The following is a 6,488-nucleotide window of genomic DNA, read 5'->3' on the forward strand; positions in this document are numbered from 1 at the left end:
AAAACATGTAGAGTCGTCAACTTTTTGAAGGCCATAGATAGGCCTAAATAAAATGCTTTTAATTGTGTACCAGTTTAACGTTGAATATTATTTATGATTTTATTTTGAAATCTATCTGAACACCATATTTTCACTTGTTAAATTTATAGTTGTCCTTTAGCATCTTTACTTGAAAGCAGGAAATAAGTAATTTTTTTTTTTTACTCCTTGAAAGAATTAAAAAAAATCCACATTTATCAACAACTTTGCTATCATTAAAACTTGAATTATAATCAGCATTTTACAATATCTCCACTTGTGATTTTACAATTTTACATTTTTATTTAATACATTTTGTATTTACTTCATTATAAAAATATATAATTTTCTCACTTTTCTACACTTAATGTTTTCTTATTGTTTTGACTTTGTATCACCTTTGCTAAAACATTTCCATGAATCTTGTTTTCAAATTCTGGCTTTATTGATTTAAGTAATTAATTACAGTAAGTATATTTCTGTTTGGTCTTGTTAACTTTATTTTTACTTATTAAAATTTGAAATAATTTAGAATTACAATATACACTGAGTATGTTTTCAATGCCCTTTCACTTTGGATGGGCTATTTAAGCTACTAGTACTAGTAGCACATCTTTTACACAAAATTATTATATCTTAAGTTTTAAGCATTTTTTTTAAACTGAGGTTACAAAGGTGAATGCAATTACAAAGTTCTTAACTTTAAATTTAATTGAACATTTAATTTTTGAAGTTTTACTAACAATGTAAGGAACAAGTTGTGACTGTAACATGTTGTGTAATACTAATATTAGTAATAATAGTGCAATACACTGAACAGTAAATATTATTATTAATGGCACGTGAATTACAAATCATACTGTAATGCAAAAAGTGATTGTAACTTAAGTCACATGTAACAAGTAACTTCTCAGTGTAGCTTTTTAGGTTTAAATTTTAATACAAACACAATTCCAATGCTCATTAATTAATTATTACTCAACTTTAAAGTTTAATTTCAACCGGAATAGGCCTAGTCAAATTTTACTATTTTAACTATTAATTAAAACTATGTGTATAAAATTGAGATTCGCAATGATCTTAAGTCAATAGTAATAATGAAAAGCACTGAACACCATATAGCTTAACCCTACATACTAATAGTGTTAGGCTTCCTTTTTTTTTTTTTTTTGTTAGCTCGGTCGGATTTTAAATCGTTTAGGCCTATCTTTCGGGGCACTGCACATTTTATAAAACCTAGCAAAACTTGGCTAAGTCGAAGAACTAACTTAAGCTGCGAAGTGCTACGTCTAACCTTTCACTATACACTTCAAGCTATATCAAAACTGTAATTTTTGCTAATTACAAAACTTTGTTTACACCTATAACCATATACCCGCAATACACCATTCCTTAATAACAAAAAAAATTTTTACATGTAGCATTAATACTTTCAGCTGAACATCTGAGCTTACCCGTTACGTATTTCTCGTCAATGACGTCGCAGCAATCCAAGTGGATAAATTCCTAGAAACGTAGTGCCACGTCAAGATAGTTGGACTTCGTCACTCAAATAGTGTCGTTTCACTTGTGTTATCCCCCCTTTTATATTAATCCGCCGTAGATCGACATACACGTTTTTTTATACACGCCTGGAAGAAGCCTTTGCAACATGTGCACCTTCCATTGGATACTTTTAGATCGTAATATCTAGTATGCCTACGTCACATCTTTACAAAGCTAGTCAAACACTAGTTTATGCTTCAGTGAAAAATTAAATTTTCCAATACGATTCATTAGACTATTGTGAGTTAAAAATATTAAGACTAGTGATAAATAAACCAAGATAATTTCAAGTATTCATATAGTACTATTTTCCTTCAAATGTTGAAACTGTAGAAGACTATACAGCTGTATCTAACATAACATAGGTTGATTTTCGTTTCGCCCTAAGTAGGTAGTTTCCTCTGGTCGAGAATTAATATTAAAAGGTTGTGTTTTGTCTATGATAAATAATAAAATTAAAATTACATGGCAACCATTTTATAAGTGTTTTACATCGATGGATCTGAATTTACAAACTGGCGACGACATACAAACAAATGAATTTTTTAGTGGTACATAAAAAAGCCAATAAGCCTAATAATATATTAAATTGAAATTCCCCTCTCACTATGTGCTTTTTAAAAATGGACAAGTTTCTCTGTTTCTTCGATCGATTTTCATACTTTAATGAGAACAAATGATTAAATCTCCTTTAATGTAATATTGGAAGTAAGTGATGATAGAATCTTAGATTGGAGTAATAATGAAGACAAATTTTACAACTAAAAACATTCAAACATCTTTTCAGTGCAAAAAGTTTTATAATTTTTACAAGCTTTCAAAAAATTACATTTTAGTTTCTCTGGATGTATCTAGTGTTTTTTTTATTATTTTCAAAATTAATCTTATGGTTATATTTAAATAGTATAATTTTTCATAAAACTGGTACAAAATCTTAATGCAAAATTACAAGGTTTTTATTTATAAAATGAAATACGTTTTCCCCTGAAGAAAAAGGTACAACTGTATCTATGCCACATTCTATTGTACCAGCATCTACGGTTCAGAAAACCTAATTAGTTTGGTACTACATCAAGCAATGCAATCGCATGTGAAATCCATCAGAAATGAGACCATTCACGCGTATTTCATGCACCTGTGTAACAATATGTGTTTTCAGTCACAAATCGATGTAGGGTAAACTCGAAAAACGTACTAGTTATAGCTGAATACCAACAATGAAATCATGCTCTCTGCTATAATGTCTCTACGGGCAAAATAAAAAACAAAAATAAAACAAAAAATTACAATCAGCATCATGTAAAATATTATTCATACCAAACCTAGTGAAACAAAAACTTTTCTGCTACATTTAAGAGCATAAATCTTTCCTATCGACCTGTAACATAACGTATGAACAACAACGCACCATTTGGTCCTTCAAGGTTTTCCTTGCCCACCAATCTTGAAAAAGTGAAAATTTAAACCCATCCCTTATATTTCAGGAAATCATTGATTCCCCCTCTTAAACACTTATAACAAGCTAGTCTCCACCACCATTACTGGCATATCATTCCATAAGTCAGTTACCCTGTTAAAAAAAAAGCAAAAAAAAAACTACCTTACGTGGAGCCTATCCTGTCTTTTCAAAGTAATAAATTTGTGTTTTCTTCTGCTATTATCTTCAGAATATAGTGTTACGTCTCTGTTCGTTTGTTAATTTCCCGTATAATTTCTTTCGGATGAAACTTTAGCAAACCAAGTCCTTTCTTAAATAAAACTAGTTTATTCTTTCTCAATACAACTTTGTAATATACTTAATTTCCACAGTCATTTTAAGTTAAACACACGCTATAATTCACAACGATTCACGCACTTTACCTACGGCCACTACTGCGCTTGACTCAATTGTCCGTCTCTATCTCTGCCTGTCTGCAATTCTCTATGCCGTCACTTCTTGCCCGTCTTCTATATACAAACTAGAAGGCATCTGGCAAACACTCGAGTCTTCAGGAAGCTTCTAGATACTCATTACGTGTTACCAGTGTCACGTGAGTTCCGCTGTCGTAACACTGCTCTTCCTTAGTATTGTTCATCCCGAACAATAGCCACTTAAATTAAACTAATAGATAATTAACAATAACTTAATTAAATGTACAGAATTTACAAACACTAAAATAAAATTTAACAAAGTCTCTTAATTTTACGGGACATATCTTCTTGGTCTCTGTCTCATTGGCTTCTGCTTCACGTGAGGTTCATCTGCTCCATCAGGAATTGTCCTATTATCGGTAATAGTCACATCAGTGGTAGTGACTTCATGAAGGGCTTCACTGTTTTTCTTCTCAAAACCGGGTAGAATTTCTTCTTCGACAGTGGCTTTTTCAGGTGACACGTCTTCAGCAGCATCTTTTGTTCCATTATTCACTTCGTCCCAAATGAAATGTTCTGAACCGTGATAATGCCAAAGGCTGTTGGCATGCACCACCTTTGGCTTGCCTCGCCGACCACATTTTATTCGGAAAGTCATGTCTGAGAGACGATCCACTATGTCATATGGGCCTTCCCATGGAGAAGACAACTTAGGAGACTTCCCTTTGGTCTTCCTGGGATTATACAAACTGGTACAAAGCTGACTTCAATAGATCTCTTATCATAACATAGCTTCATGAAATCAGCAGACGTTTTCAAGTTTGAACGCACTTGATGGTGAATATCATCCATCCTTTCCGATAACACTTTCACAAACTCTGACACATTTTCAGGCAACTCTTCATAAGGTGGGCGTCCTGTTAACAGATCCACTGACAACCGAAGTTCCCGACTAAACATAAACGTTCGTGGAGTGTATCCAGTGGCTTCTTACTCTGCTTTTCTATAGGCCATCAACAGTGGAGGGAGTAAGACATCCCAGTCATCTTGGCGGCTATTACAAAACTTTTGCAATTCCTGTCCCAGTGTCCAGTTGTACTTTTCTACCATCCCATCAGACTGTTGGTGAAGTGGCATTGTTCTGGTCTTTTGTATGCCAAACAACTAGCAGCATTCATGGAACACAGCTGATCTGGGGCAAAAGACCAGCAATGTCAACAGCTACTCTTTCCATTGGTGCGCCAACTTGCATGTCCTGCACCATTCTTCCACATCTTGCCTCATACCTACACAGTAAAATCTCTGTCGTAGGTGACTCAATGTCTTCTTAACTTCGAGATGTCCTCCTGTTAAACTATCATGGGATTGACGCAGCACAACTTCCCGTAACTTTCTTTGTATAACCGTTTGCCAGGTCGTCACTTTCCCATCTGTAGTTTCCCATCTCCGGAGAATAATACCATCTTCAAGCTTCAACTGGTCCCATTGTGCCCAATAGTTTTTTTGTCACAGGGCTTAAGCTAGACACCTTCTCCCAAGCAGGGCGCAAAACACTTGCTTTTAGAAAATCAATTATTGGCTTCAAATCTTGGTCTTTCTCCTGTTTTGCTTTGATATCTATATTTGGTTCCACTTCACCATCATCAAAACTTACAGTCACTTTGACTTCAGGTTGATGGCACCTGGTTAGTTCAACCTGTCTTTTGCAGCAATGTCTGCAGTAATTTTTGCAGGGTCTTCGGCTCAGTCCATCGGCATTACCATGAGATTTTCCTTCTCTATATTCAATATAATGTTTTATCTTTCTGATTCAACGTGTCAGTTGTCCCTCTGGGTTCTTTAATGATCTTAACCAGCGTAATGCAGCATGGTCTGTCCTGATGGTAAACCTTGCCCCATAGAGGTAATGATGGAAATATGTCACACTCTTTACTATAGCAAGGAGTTCCCTCCGTGTTACACAGTAGTTCCTCTCTGGTCGACTCAGGACCCTACTGAAGTAGGCCACCACATGTTCATTTTCACCAACTTTCTGAGATAACTCTCCTCCAATCCCAACATTACTAGCATCACAATCCAGTACATACGGCAGTGAGGGATTTGGAAGCTTTAAAAGTGGAGCTGAGGCCAATTTTTCTTTCAATGTCTTAAAAGCATGGTGGGAAGAAACTGTCCATTCAAACTTCTGGCCTTTTTTGGTCAAATCATGTAATGAAGCAGCTATAGTTTCTAAGTCCTTCACAAACTTCTGGTAATAAGTACAGAGTCCCAAGAAACTTCTTAACTCTCCCACATTGTCTGGTGTTGGCCAATCACGCACTGCTTTCACCTTGTCAGGATCAGTTTGCACACCATGTTCACTTACAATGTGACCTAAGTAAAGCACCTCTTTCTGGAACAAGTCACATTTCTTGGGATGAAGTTTGAGGTTTGCTGCTTTCAAATGCTTGAATATTTCCTTTAGCCGGGACATTTCCTCATCAAAAGTTGTTGCAAATACAATGACATCATCCAGGTACACTGGGTCTATCCTCCACTGTAGGCCTTCCAGTACTCTTTCCACCAGCCTCTCAAATGTTGCTGGAGCATTGCTAAGCCGACTGGCATCACACAGTATTGCCAAAAAACCTTGGCCATAACTAGATGCAGTCTTAGATTTATCTGCTTCAGCCATTTTCACTTGATGGAACCCGACTTTAAGTCCAGAGTTGAAAACCACCTGGCTCCACTTAGGGCATCAAGAGTATCATCAATTCTTGGCAGTGGATATGAGTCTTTTTCGGTTATACTGTTAAGAGCCCTGAAGTCCATACAGCAACGTTGGGTCCCATCCTTCTTCTGAACTAACACGACGGGAGCTGACCAGGGACTATTTGATTTCTCGACTATCCCTTCCTTAATTAGGCCATCCAAGACTTTCTCCATTCCTTGTTGCTTTGCTGGAGCTATTCTACTCGGAGGGATTATTATTGGACGGTGATTGCTTGTGTTTATTCTGTGCTCTACAAGGTCTGGGCAGCCGAGGTCATGATCTCCTTTCGAAAAGACGTCTGCATAATTTGCCAAAAGTTCCC

The 6,488-nt window shown here is 35.9% G+C and overlaps 1 pseudogene; it reads right to left on the reverse strand.

The window, feature by feature from the left end:
- LOC106464266 overlaps positions 1-1,624 on the reverse strand; it is a 92,480-nt pseudogene extending 90,856 nt beyond the window's left edge.
- Between the last annotated feature and the right edge of the window lie 4,864 nt (positions 1,625-6,488).

This window comes from Limulus polyphemus, unplaced genomic scaffold, assembly GCF_000517525.1.
Source record: "Limulus polyphemus unplaced genomic scaffold, Limulus_polyphemus-2.1.2 Scaffold1603, whole genome shotgun sequence".
Lineage (NCBI taxonomy): Eukaryota > Metazoa > Arthropoda > Merostomata > Xiphosura > Limulidae > Limulus > Limulus polyphemus.